This window comes from Carcharodon carcharias, chromosome 1 (assembly GCF_017639515.1).
Source record: "Carcharodon carcharias isolate sCarCar2 chromosome 1, sCarCar2.pri, whole genome shotgun sequence".
Lineage (NCBI taxonomy): Eukaryota > Metazoa > Chordata > Chondrichthyes > Lamniformes > Lamnidae > Carcharodon > Carcharodon carcharias.
The window spans coordinates 207,500,898-207,515,610 of NC_054467.1; positions in this window are offsets into that span (position 1 = coordinate 207,500,898).

Below are 14,713 nucleotides of genomic sequence, written 5' to 3' on the forward strand. Positions count from 1 at the left end.
GTACCATAACCACTTGGCTATTTAGGCCAAGCCTTTTTTTAAAGAATGTGATTTTCGTGGCTTAGCATCTCTTTCTTTTGTAACTCTTTCGAGTACAAACCCGTTTCCATCTGTTTCAGATGAAGTTACATTGTTTCATAGTTTGCAGTTGTGAGATTTGAACTCTCGATCTTGATGTTACAAACCCAGTACCATAACCACTTGGCTATTTAGGCCAAGCAGCCAATAGCAGAGTAACTCTTTCGAGTACAAACCCGTTTCCAACTGTTTCAGATGAAGTTACATTGTTTTATAGTGTGCCATTGTGAGATTTGAACTCTTGATCTTAGGGTTGCAAAGCCAGTACCATAACCACTTGGCTATTTAGGCCAAGCCTTTTTTTAAAGAATGCGATTTTCATGGCTTAGCATCTCTTTCTTTTGTAACTCTTTTGAGTACAAACCCGTTTCCATCTGTTTCAGATGAAGTTACATTGTTTCATAGTTTGCCGTTGTGAGATTTGAACTCTCGATCTTGGGGTTACAAACCCAGTACCATAACCACTTGGCTATTTAGGCCAAGCAGCCAATAGCAGAGTAACTCTTTCGAGTTAACACGTTTCCAGCTGTATTCAGATGACGTTACATTGTTTCATAGTTTGCCATTGTGAGATTTGAACTCTTGATCTTGGGGTTACAAACCCAGTACCATAACCACTTGGCTATTTAGGCCAAGCAATAGCAGAGTAACTCTTTCGAGTACAAAAACATTTCCATCTGTTCCTATTCAGTTGAAGTTACATTGTTTTATAGTGTGCCATTGTGAGATTTGAACTCTTGATCTTAGGGTTACAAACCCAGTACCATAACCACTTGGCTATTTAGGCCAAGCCTAGCAGAGTAACTCTTTCGAGTACAAACACATTTCCATCTGTTCCTATTCAGATGAAGTTACATTGTTTTATAGTGTGCCATTGTGAGATTTGAACTCTTGATCTTAGGGTTACAAACCCAGTACCATAACCACTTGGCTATTTAGGCCAAGCCTTTTTTTAAAGAATGTGATTTTCGTGGCTTAGCATCTCTTTCTTTTGTAACTCTTTCGAGTACAAACCCGTTTCCATCTGTTTCAGATGAAGTTACATTGTTTCATAGTTTGCAGTTGTGAGATTTGAACTCTCGATCTTGATGTTACAAACCCAGTACCATAACCACTTGGCTATTTAGGCCAAGCAGCCAATAGCAGAGTAACTCTTTCGAGTACAAACCCGTTTCCAACTGTTTCAGATGAAGTTACATTGTTTCATAGTTTGCCATTGTGAGATTTGAACTCTTTGATACTCTTTTTTGAGTAAACCTGTTTCCATCTGGTTCAGATGAAGTTACATTGTTTCATAGTTTGCCATTGTGAGATTTGAACTCTTGATCTTGGGGTTACAAACCCAGTACCATAACCACTTGGCTATTTAGGCCAAGCAGCCAATAGCAGAGTAACTCTTTCAAGTGAGTTGGTCTTACTCCCTTGATAGCAGGTGAGTGGGTAACTCTTTTGAGTACAAACCTGTTTCCATCTGTTTCAGATGAAGTTACATTGTTTCATAGTTTGCCATTGTGAGATTTGAACTCTTAATCTTGGGGTTACAAACCCAGTACCATAACCACTTGGCTCCAATAGAAGAGTAACTCTTTTGAGTACAAACATGTTTCCATCTGTCATTTCAGATGAAGTTACATTGTTTCCCATTGTGAGATTTGAACTCTTGATCTTGGGGTTACAAACCCAGTACCATAACCACTTGGCTACTTAGGCCAAGCTATGCGATTTTCGTGGCTTACCATCTCTTTCTTTTGTAACTCTTTCGAGTACAAACCTGTTTCCATCTGTTTCAGATGAAGTTACATTGTTTCATAGTTTGCCGTTGTGAGATTTGAACTCTCGATCTTGGGGTTACAAACCCAGTACCATAACCACTTGGCTAATTAGGCCAAGCAGCCAATAGCAAAGTAACTCTTTCGAGTACAAACACGTTTCCATCTGTTTCAGATGAAGTTACATTGTTTCATAGTTTGCCATTGTGAGATTTGAACTCTTGAGCTTAGGGTTACAAACCCAGTACCATAACCACTTGGCTCCAATAGCAGAGTAACTCTTTCGAGTGAAAACAGGCACAAGGATCACAATGTGGGATAACCCAGGCCCATCATTTTTGATGCAGATAGTAACTCTTTCGAGTACAAACCCATTTCCATCTGTTTCAGATGAAGTTATATTGTTTCATAGTTTGCCATTGTGAGATTTGAACTCTTGATCTTGGGGTTACAAACCCAGTACCATAACCACTTGGCTATTTAGGCCAAGCAAACATTTCCATCTGTTCCTATTCAGATGAAGTTACATTGTTTCATAGTTTGCCGTTGTGAGATAAGAACTCTCGATCTTGGGGTTACAAACCCAGTACCATAACCACTTGGCTATTTAGGCCAAGCAGCCAATAGCAGAGTAACTCTTTCGAGTACAAACACGTTTCCATCTGTTTCAGATGAAGTTACATTCTTTCATAGTTTGCCATTGTGAGATTTGAACTCTTGAGCTTAGGGTTACAAACCCAGTAACATAACCACTTGGCTATTTAGGCCAAGCCAAAGTGACTCTGTTGAGTACAAACCCATTTCCATCTGTTTCAGATGAAGTTACATTGTTTCATAGTTTGCCATTGTGAGATTTGAACTCTTGATCTTGGGGTTACAAACCCAGTACCATAGCCACTTGTCTATTTAGGCCAAGCAGCCAATAGCAGAGTAACTCTTTCGAGTACAAACACATTTCCATCTGTTCCTATTCAGATGAAGTTACATTGTTTTATAGTGTGCCATTGTGAGATTTGAACTCTTGATCTTAGGGTTACAAAGCCAGTACCATAACCACTTGGCTATTTAGGCCAAGCCTTTTTTTAAAGAATGCTATTTTCGTGGCTTAGCATCTCTTTCTTTTGTAACTCTTTCGAGTACAAATCCGTTTCCATCTGTTTCAGATGAAGTTAAATTGTTTCATAGTTTGCCGTTGTGAGATTTGAACTCTCGATCTTGGGGTTACAAACCCAGTACCATAACTACTTGGCTATTTAGGCCAAGCAGCCAATAGCAGAGTAACTCTTTCGAGTTAACACGTTTCCATCTGTATTCAGATGAGGTTACATTGTTTCATAGTTTGCCATTGTGAGATTTGAACTCTCGATCTTGGGGTTACAAACCCAGTACCATAACCACTTGGCTATTTAGGCCAAGCAGCCAATAGCAGAGTAACTCTTTCAAGTGAGTTGGTCTTACTCCCTTGATAGCAGGTGAGTGGGTAACTCTTTTGAGTACAAACCTGTTTCCATCTGTTTCAGATGAAGTTACATTGTTTCATAGTTTGCCATTGTGAGATTTGAACTCTTAATCTTGGGGTTACAAACCCAGTACCATAACCACTTGGCTCCAATAGAAGAGTAACTCTTTTGAGTACAAACATGTTTCCATCTGTCATTTCAGATGAAGTTACATTGTTTCCCATTGTGAGATTTGAACTCTTGATCCTGGGGTTACAAACCCAGTACCATAACCACTTGGCTACTTAGGCCAAGCTATGCGATTTTCGTGGCTTACCATCTCTTTCTTTTGTAACTCTTTCGAGTACAAACCCGTTTCCATCTGTTTCAGATTAAGTTACATTGTTTCATAGTTTGCCGTTGTGAGATTTGAACTCTCGATCTTGGGGTTACAAACCCAGTACCATAACCACTTGGCTAATTAGGCCAAGCAGCCAATAGCAAAGTAACTCTTTCGAGTACAAACACGTTTCCATCTGTTTCAGATGAAGTTACATTGTTTCATAGTTTGCCATTGTGAGATTTGAACTCTTGAGCTTAGGGTTACAAACCCAGTACCATAACCACTTGGCTCCAATAGCAGAGTAACTCTTTCGAGTGAAAACAGGCACAAGGATCACAATGTGGGATAACCCAGGCCCATCATTTTTGATGCAGACAGTAACTCTTTCGAGTACAAACCCATTTCCATCTGTTTCAGATGAAGTTATATTGTTTCATAGTTTGCCATTGTGAGATTTGAACTCTTGATCTTGGGGTTACAAACCCAGTACCATAACCACTTGGCTATTTAGGCCAAGCAAACATTTCCATCTGTTCCTATTCAGATGAAGTTACATTGTTTCATAGTTTGCCGTTGTGAGATAAGAACTCTCGATCTTGGGGTTACAAACCCAGTACCATAACCACTTGGCTATTTAGGCCAAGCAGCCAATAGCAGAGTAACTCTTTCGAGTACAAACACGTTTCCATCTGTTTCAGATGAAGTTACATTGTTTCATAGTTTGCCATTGTGAGATTTGAACTCTTGAGCTTAGGGTTACAAACCCAGTAACATAACCACTTGGCTATTTAGGCCAAGCCAAAGTGACTCTGTTGAGTACAAACCCATTTCCATCTGTTTCAGATGAAGTTACATTGTTTCATAGTTTGCCATTGTGAGATTTGAACTCTTGATCTTGGGGTTACAAACCCAGTACCATAACCACTTGGCTATTTAGGCCAAGCAGCCAATAGCAGAGTAACTCTTTCGAGTTAACACGTTTCCATCTGTATTCAGATGAGGTTACATTGTTTCATAGTTTGCCATTGTGAGATTTGAACTCTTGATCTTGGGGTTACAAACCCAGTACCATAACCACTTGGCTATTTAGGCCAAGCAATAGCAGAGTAACTCTTTCGAGTACAAAAACATTTCCATCTGTTCCTATTCAGTTGAAGTTACATTGTTTTATAGTGTGCCATTGTGAGACTTGAACTCTTGATCTTAGGGTTACAAACCCAGTACCATAACCACTTGGCTATTTAGGCCAAGCCTAGCAGAGTAACTCTTTCGAGTACAAAGCCGTTTCCATCTGTTTCAGATGAAGTTACATTGTTTCATAGTTTGCAGTTGTGAGATTTGAACTCTCGATCTTGAGGTTACAAACCCAGTACCATAACCACTTGGCTATTTAGGCCAAGCAGCCAATAGCAGAGTAACTCTTTCGAGTACAAACCCGTTTCCAACAGTTTCAGATGAAGTTACATTGTTTCATAGTTTGCCATTGTGAGATTTGAACTCTTTGATACTCTTTTTTGAGTAAACCTTTTTCCATCTGTTTCAGATGAAGTTACATTGTTTCATAGTTTGCCATTGTGAGATTTGAACTCTTGATCTTGGGGTTACAAACCCAGTACCATAACCACTTGGCTATTTAAGCCAAGCTTTTTCGAGTACAAACCCATTTCCATCTGTTTCAGATGAAGTTACATTGTTTCATAGTTTGCCATTGTGAGATTTGAACTCTCGATCTTGGGGTTACAAACCCAGTACCATAACCACTTGGCTATTTAGGCCAAGCAGCCAATAGCAGAGTAACTCTTTCAAGTGAGTTGGTCTTACTCCCTTGATAGCAGGTGAGTGGGTAACTCTTTTGAGTACAAACCTGTTTCCATCTGTTTCAGATGAAGTTACATTGTTTCATAGTTTGCCATTGTGAGATTTGAACTCTTAATCTTGGGGTTACAAACCCAGTACCATAACCACTTGGCTCCAATAGCAGAGTAACTCTTTTGAGTACAAACATGTTTCCATCTGTCATTTCAGATGAAGTTACATTGTTTCCCATTGTGAGATTTGAACTCTTGATCTTGGGGTTACAAACCCAGTACCATAACCACTTGGCTACTTAGGCCAAGCTATGCGATTTTCGTGGCTTAGCATCTCTTTCTTTTGTAACTCTTTCGAGTACAAACCCGTTTCCATCTGTTTCAGATGAAGTTACATTGTTTCATAGTTTGCCGTTGTGAGATTTGAACTCTCGATCTTGGGGTTACAAACCCAGTACCATAACCACTTGGCTATTTAGGCCAAGCAGACAATAGCAAAGTAACTCTTTCGAGTACAAACACGTTTCCATCTGTTTCAGATGAAGTTACATTGTTTCATAGTTTGCCATTGTGAGATTTGAACTCTTGATCTTGGGGTTACAAACCCAGTACCATAACCACTTGGCTATTTAGGCCAAGCAAACATTTCCATCTGTTCCTATTCAGATGAAGTTACATTGTTTCATAGTTTGCCGTTGTGAGATTTGAACTCTCGATCTTGGGGTTACAAACCCAGTACCATAACCACTTGGCTATTTAGGCCAAGCAGCCAATAGCAGAGTAACTCTTTCGAGTACAAACACGTTTCCATCTGTTTCAGATGAAGTTACATTGTTTCATAGTTTGCCATTGTGAGATTTGAACTCTTGAGCTTAGGGTTACAAACCCAGTAACATAACCACTTGGCTATTTAGGCCAAGCCAAAGTGACTCTTTTGAGTACAAACCCATTTCCATCTGTTTCAGATGAAGTTACATTGTTTCATAGTTTGCCATTGTGAGATTTGAACTCTTGATCTTGGGGTTACAAACCCAGTACCATAACCACTTGGCTATTTAGGCCAAGCAGCCAATAGCAGAGTAACTCTTTCGAAAACAAACACATTTCCATCTGTTCCTATTCAGATGAAGTTACATTGTTTTATAGTGTGCCATTGTGAGATTTGAACTCTTGATCTTAGGGTTACAAAGCCAGTACCATAACCACTTGGCTATTTAGGCCAAGCCTTTTTTTAAAGAATGCGATTTTCATGGCTTAGCATCTCTTTCTTTTGTAACTCTTTTGAGTACAAACCCGTTTCCATCTGTTTCAGATGAAGTTACATTGTTTCATAGTTTGCCGTTGTGAGATTTGAACTCTCGATCTTGGGGTTACAAACCCAGTACCATAACCACTTGGCTATTTAGGCCAAGCAGCCAATAGCAGAGTAACTCTTTCGAGTTAACACGTTTCCAGCTGTATTCAGATGACGTTACATTGTTTCATAGTTTGCCATTGTGAGATTTGAACTCTTGATCTTGGGGTTACAAACCCAGTACCATAACCACTTGGCTATTTAGGCCAAGCAATAGCAGAGTAACTCTTTCGAGTACAAAAACATTTCCATCTGTTCCTATTCAGTTGAAGTTACATTGTTTTATAGTGTGCCATTGTGAGATTTGAACTCTTGATCTTAGGGTTACAAACCCAGTACCATAACCACTTGGCTATTTAGGCCAAGCCTAGCAGAGTAACTCTTTCGAGTACAAACACATTTCCATCTGTTCCTATTCAGATGAAGTTACATTGTTTTATAGTGTGCCATTGTGAGATTTGAACTCTTGATCTTAGGGTTACAAACCCAGTACCATAACCACTTGGCTATTTAGGCCAAGCCTTTTTTTAAAGAATGTGATTTTCGTGGCTTAGCGTCTCTTTCTTTTGTAACTCTTTCGAGTACAAACCCGTTTCCATCTGTTTCAGATGAAGTTACATTGTTTCATAGTTTGCCGTTGTGAGATTTGAGCTCTCGATATTGGGGTTCCAACCCAGTACCATAACCAGTTGGCTATTTAGGACAAGCAGCCAATAGCAGAGTAACTCTTTCGAGTACAAACCCGTTTCCATCTGTTTCAGATGAAGTTACATTGTTTCATAGTTTGCCATTGTGAGATTTGAACTCTTTGATACTCTTTTTTGAGTAAACCTGTTTCCATCTGTTTCAGATGAAGTTACATTGTTTCATAGTTTGCCATTGTGAGATTTGAACTCTTGATCTTGGGGTTACAAACCCAGTACCATAACCACTTGGCTATTTAAGCCAAGCTTTTTCGAGTACAAACCCATTTCCATCTGTTTCAGATGTAGTTACATTGTTTCATAGTTTGCCATTGTAAGATTTGAACTCTTGATCTTGGGGTTACAAACCCAGTACCATAACCACTTGGCTATTTAGGCCAAGCAGCCAATAGCAGAGTAACTCTTTCAAGTGAGTTGGTCTTACTCCCTTGATAGCAGGTAAGTGGGTAACTCTTTTGAGTACAAACCTGTTTCCATCTGTTTCAGATGAAGTTACATTGTTTCATAGTTTGCCATTGTGAGATTTGAACTCTTGATCTTGGGGTTACAAACCCAGTACCATAACCACTTGTCTCTAATAGCAGAGTAACTCTTTTGAGTACAAACATGTTTCCATCTGTCATTTCAGATGAAGTTACATTGTTTCCCATTGTGAGATTTGAACTCTTGATCTTGGGGTTACAAACCCAGTACCATAACCACTTGGCTACTTAGGCCAAGCTATGCGATTTTCGTGGCTTAGCATCTCTTTCTTTTGTAACTCTTTCGAGTACAAACCCGTTTCCATCGGTTTCAGATGAAGTTACATTGTTTCATAGTTTGCCGTTGTGAGATTTGAACTCTCGATCTTGGGGTTACAAACCCAGTACCATAACCACTTGGCTATATAGGCCAAGCAGCCAATAGCAAAGTAACTCTTTCGAGTACAAACACGTTTCCATCTGTTTCAGATGAAGTTACATTGTTCATAGTTTGCCATAGTGAGATTTGAACTCTTGAGCTTAGGGTTACAAACCCAGTACCATAACCACTTGGCTCCAATAGCAGAGTAACTCTTTCGAGTGAAAACAGGCACAAGGATCACAATGTGGGATAACCCAGGCCCATCATTTTTGATGCAGACAGTAACTCTTTCGAGTACAAACCCATTTCCATCTGTTTCAGATGAAGTTATATTGTTTCATAGTTTGCCATTCTGAGATTTGAACTCTTGATCTTGGGGTTACAAACCCAGTACCATAACCACTTGGCTATTTAGGCCAAGCAAACATTTCCATCTGTTCCTATTCAGATGAAGTTACATTGTTTCATAGTTTGCCGTTGTGAGATTTGAACTCTCGATCTTGGGGTTACAAACCCAGTACCATAACCACTTGGCTATTTAGGCCAAGCAGCCAATAGCAGAGTAACTCTTTCGAGTACAAACACGTTTCCATCTGTTTCAGATGAAGTTACATTGTTTCATAGTTTGCCATTGTGAGATTTGAACTCTTGAGCTTAGGGTTACAAACCCAGTAACATAACCACTTGGCTATTTAGGCCAAGCCAAAGTGACTCTTTTGAGTACAAACCCATTTCCATCTGTTTCAGATGAAGTTACATTGTTTCATAGTTTGCCATTGTGAGATTTGAACTCTTGATCTTGGGGTTACAAACCCAGTACCATAACCACTTGGCTATTTAGGCCAAGCAGCCAATAGCAGAGTAACTCTTTCGAAAACAAACACATTTCCATCTGTTCCTATTCAGATGAAGTTACATTGTTTTATAGTGTGCCATTGTGAGATTTGAACTCTTGATCTTAGGGTTACAAAGCCAGTACCATAACCACTTGGCTATTTAGGCCAAGCCTTTTTTTAAAGAATGCGATTTTCATGGCTTAGCATCTCTTTCTTTTGTAACTCTTTTGAGTACAAACCCGTTTCCATCTGTTTCAGATGAAGTTACATTGTTTCATAGTTTGCCGTTGTGAGATTTGAACTCTCGATCTTGGGGTTACAAACCCAGTACCATAACCACTTGGCTATTTAGGCCAAGCAGCCAATAGCAGAGTAACTCTTTCGAGTTAACACGTTTCCAGCTGTATTCAGATGACGTTACATTGTTTCATAGTTTGCCATTGTGAGATTTGAACTCTTGATCTTGGGGTTACAAACCCAGTACCATAACCACTTGGCTATTTAGGCCAAGCAATAGCAGAGTAACTCTTTCGAGTACAAAAACATTTCCATCTGTTCCTATTCAGTTGAAGTTACATTGTTTTATAGTGTGCCATTGTGAGATTTGAACTCTTGATCTTAGGGTTACAAACCCAGTACCATAACCACTTGGCTATTTAGGCCAAGCCTAGCAGAGTAACTCTTTCGAGTACAAACACATTTCCATCTGTTCCTATTCAGATGAAGTTACATTGTTTTATAGTGTGCCATTGTGAGATTTGAACTCTTGATCTTAGGGTTACAAACCCAGTACCATAACCACTTGGCTATTTAGGCCAAGCCTTTTTTTAAAGAATGTGATTTTCGTGGCTTAGCGTCTCTTTCTTTTGTAACTCTTTCGAGTACAAACCCGTTTCCATCTGTTTCAGATGAAGTTACATTGTTTCATAGTTTGCCGTTGTGAGATTTGAGCTCTCGATATTGGGGTTCCAACCCAGTACCATAACCAGTTGGCTATTTAGGACAAGCAGCCAATAGCAGAGTAACTCTTTCGAGTACAAACCCGTTTCCATCTGTTTCAGATGAAGTTACATTGTTTCATAGTTTGCCATTGTGAGATTTGAACTCTTTGATACTCTTTTTTGAGTAAACCTGTTTCCATCTGTTTCAGATGAAGTTACATTGTTTCATAGTTTGCCATTGTGAGATTTGAACTCTTGATCTTGGGGTTACAAACCCAGTACCATAACCACTTGGCTATTTAAGCCAAGCTTTTTCGAGTACAAACCCATTTCCATCTGTTTCAGATGTAGTTACATTGTTTCATAGTTTGCCATTGTAAGATTTGAACTCTTGATCTTGGGGTTACAAACCCAGTACCATAACCACTTGGCTATTTAGGCCAAGCAGCCAATAGCAGAGTAACTCTTTCAAGTGAGTTGGTCTTACTCCCTTGATAGCAGGTAAGTGGGTAACTCTTTTGAGTACAAACCTGTTTCCATCTGTTTCAGATGAAGTTACATTGTTTCATAGTTTGCCATTGTGAGATTTGAACTCTTGATCTTGGGGTTACAAACCCAGTACCATAACCACTTGTCTCTAATAGCAGAGTAACTCTTTTGAGTACAAACATGTTTCCATCTGTCATTTCAGATGAAGTTACATTGTTTCCCATTGTGAGATTTGAACTCTTGATCTTGGGGTTACAAACCCAGTACCATAACCACTTGGCTACTTAGGCCAAGCTATGCGATTTTCGTGGCTTAGCATCTCTTTCTTTTGTAACTCTTTCGAGTACAAACCCGTTTCCATCGGTTTCAGATGAAGTTACATTGTTTCATAGTTTGCCGTTGTGAGATTTGAACTCTCGATCTTGGGGTTACAAACCCAGTACCATAACCACTTGGCTATATAGGCCAAGCAGCCAATAGCAAAGTAACTCTTTCGAGTACAAACACGTTTCCATCTGTTTCAGATGAAGTTACATTGTTCATAGTTTGCCATAGTGAGATTTGAACTCTTGAGCTTAGGGTTACAAACCCAGTACCATAACCACTTGGCTCCAGTAGCAGAGTAACTCTTTCGAGTGAAAACAGGCACAAGGATCACAATGTGGGATAACCCAGGCCCATCATTTTTGATGCAGACAGTAACTCTTTCGAGTACAAACCCATTTCCATCTGTTTCAGATGAAGTTATATTGTTTCATAGTTTGCCATTGTGAGATTTGAACTCTTGATCTTGGGGTTACAAACCCAGTACCATAACCACTTGGCTATTTAGGCCAAGCAAACATTTCCATCTGTTCCTATTCAGATGAAGTTACATTGTTTCATAGTTTGCCGTTGTGAGATTTGAACTCTCGATCTTGGGGTTACAAACCCAGTACCATAACCACTTGGCTATTTAGGCCAAGCAGCCAATAGCAGAGTAACTCTTTCGAGTACAAACACGTTTCCATCTGTTTCAGATGAAGTTACATTGTTTCATAGTTTGTCATTGTGAGATTTGAACTCTTGAGCTTAGGTTTACAAACCCAGTACCATAACCACTTGGCTCCAATAGCAGAGTAACTCTTTCGAGTACAAAACCATTTCCATCTGTTTCAGATGAAGTTATATTGTTTCATAGTTTGCCAATGTGAGATTTGAACTCTTGATCTTGGGGTTACAAACCCAGTACCATAACCACTTGGCTATTTAGGCCAAGCAAACATTTCCATCTGTTCCTATTGCGATGAAGTTACATTGTTTCATAGTTTGCCGTTGTGAGATTTGAACACTCGATCTTGGGGTTATAAACCCAGTACCATAACCACTTGGCTATTTAGGCCAAGCAACCCAGTACCATAACCACTTGGCTATTTAGGCCAAGCAGCCAATAGCAGAGTAACTCTTTCTTGTACAAACACGTTTCCATCTGTTTCAGATGAAGTTACATTGTTTCATAGTTTGCAATTGTGAGATTTGAACCCTTGATCTTGGGGTTACAAACCCAGTACCATAACCACTTGGCTATTTAGGCCAAGCAGCCAATAGCAGAGTAACTCTTTCGAGTACAAACACATTTCCATCTGTTCCTCTTCAGATGAAGTTACATTGTTTCATAGTTTGCCATTGTGAGATTTGAACTTTTGAACTTGGGGTTACAAACCCAGTACCATAACCACTTGGCAATTTAGGCCAAGCCTTTTTTTAAAGAATGCGATTTTCGTGGCTTAGCATCTCTCTCTTTTGTAACTCTTTCGAGTACAAACCCGTTTCCATCTGTTTCAGATGAAGTTACATTGTTTCATAGTTTGCCGTTGTGAGACTTGAACTCTCGATCTTGGGGTTACAAACCCAGTACCATAACCACTTGGCTATTTAGGCCAAGCAGCCAATAGCAGAGTAACTCTTTCGAGTTAACACGTTTCCATCTGTATTCAGATGAAGTTACATTGTTTCATGGTTTGCCATTGTGAGATTTGAACTCTTGATTTTGGGGTTTCAAACCCAGTACCATAACCACTTGGCTATTTAGGCCAAGCAGCCAATAGCAGAGTAACTCTTTCGAGTTAACACGTTTCCATCTGTATTCAGATGAGGTTACATTGTTTCATAGTTTGCCATTGTGAGATTTGAACTCTTGATCTTGGGGTTACAAACCCAGTACCATAACCACTTGGCTATTTAGGCCAAGCCTAGCAGAGTAACTCGTTCGAGTACAAACACATTTCCATCTGTTCCTATTCAGATGAAGTTACATTGTTTTATAGTGTGCCATTGTGAGATTTGAACTCTTGATCTTAGGGTTACAAAGGCAGTACCATAACCACTTGGCTATTTAGGCCAAGCCTTTTTTTAAAGAATGCGATTTTCGTGGCTCAGCATCTCTTTCTTTTGTAACTCTTTCGAGTACAAACCCGTTTCCATCTGTTTCAGATGAAGTTACATTGTTTCATAGTTTGCCATTGTGAGATTTGAACTCTTGAGCTTAGGGTTACAAACCCAGTACCATAACCACTTGACTCCAATTGCAGAGTAACTCTTTCGAGTGAAAACAGGCACAAGGATCACAATGTGGGATAACACAGGGCCATCATTTTTGATGCAGACAGTAACTCTTTCGAGTACATACCCATTTCCATCTGTTTCAGATGAAGTTATATTGTTTCATAGTTTGCCATTGTGAGATTTGAACTCTCAATCTTGGGGTTACAAACCCAGTACCATATCCAGTTGGCTATTTAGGCCAAGCAGCCAATAGCAGAGTAACTCTTTCTTGTACAAACCCGTTTCCATCTGTTTCAGATGAAGTTACATTGTTTCATAGTTTGCCATTGTGAGATTTGAACTCTTTGATACTCTTTTTTGATTAAACCTGTTTCCATCTGTTTCAGATGAAGTTACATTGTTTCATAGTTTGCCATTGTGAGATTTGAACTCTTGATCTTGGGGTTACAAACCCAGTACCATAACCACTTGGCTATTTAAGCCAAGCTTTTTCGAGTACAAACCCATTTCCATCTGTTTCAGATGAAGTTACATTGTTTCATAGTTTGCCATTGTGAGATTTGAACTCTTGATGTTGGGGTTACAAACCCAGTACCATAACCACTTGTCTCTAATAGCAGAGTAACTCTTTTGAGTACAAACATGTTTCCATCTGTCATTTCAGATGAAGTTACATTGTTTCCCATTGTGAGATTTGAACTCTTGATCTTGGGGTTACAAACCCAGTACCATAACCACTTGGCTACTTAGGCCAAGCTATGCGATTTTCGTGGCTTAGCATCTCTTTCTTTTGTAACTCTTTCGAGTACAAACCCGTTTCCATCTGTTTCAGATGAAGTTACATTGTTTCATAGTTTGCCGTTGTGAGATTTGAACTCTCGATCTTGGGGTTACAAATCCAGTACCATAACCACTTGGCTATTTAGGCCAAGCAGCCAATAGCAAAGTAACTCTTTCGAGTACAAACACGTTTCCATCTGTTTCAGATGAAGTTACATTGTTCATAGTTTGCCATAGTGAGATTTGAACTCTTGAGCTTAGGGTTACAAACCCAGTACCATAACCACTTGGCTCCAGTAGCAGAGTAACTCTTTCGAGTGAAAACAGGCACAAGGATCACAATGTGGGATAACCCAGGCCCATCATTTTTGATGCAGACAGTAACTCTTTCGAGTACAAACCCATTTCCATCTGTTTCAGATGAAGTTACATTGTTTCATAGTTTGCCGTTGTGAGATTTGAACTCTCGATCTTGGGGTTACAAACCCAGTACCATAACCACTTGGCTATTTAGGCCAAGCAGCCAATAGCAAAGTAACTCTTTCGAGTACAAACACGTTTCCATCTGTTTCAGATGAAGTTACATTATTTCATAGTTTGCCATTGTGAGATTTGAACTCTTGAGCTTAGGGTTACAAACCCAGTACCATAACCACTTGGCTCCAATAGCAGAGTAACTCTTTCGAGTGAAAACAGGCACAAGGATCACAATGTGGGATAACCCAGGCCCATCATTTTTGATGCAGACAGTAACTCTTTCGAGTACAAACCCATTTCCATCTGTT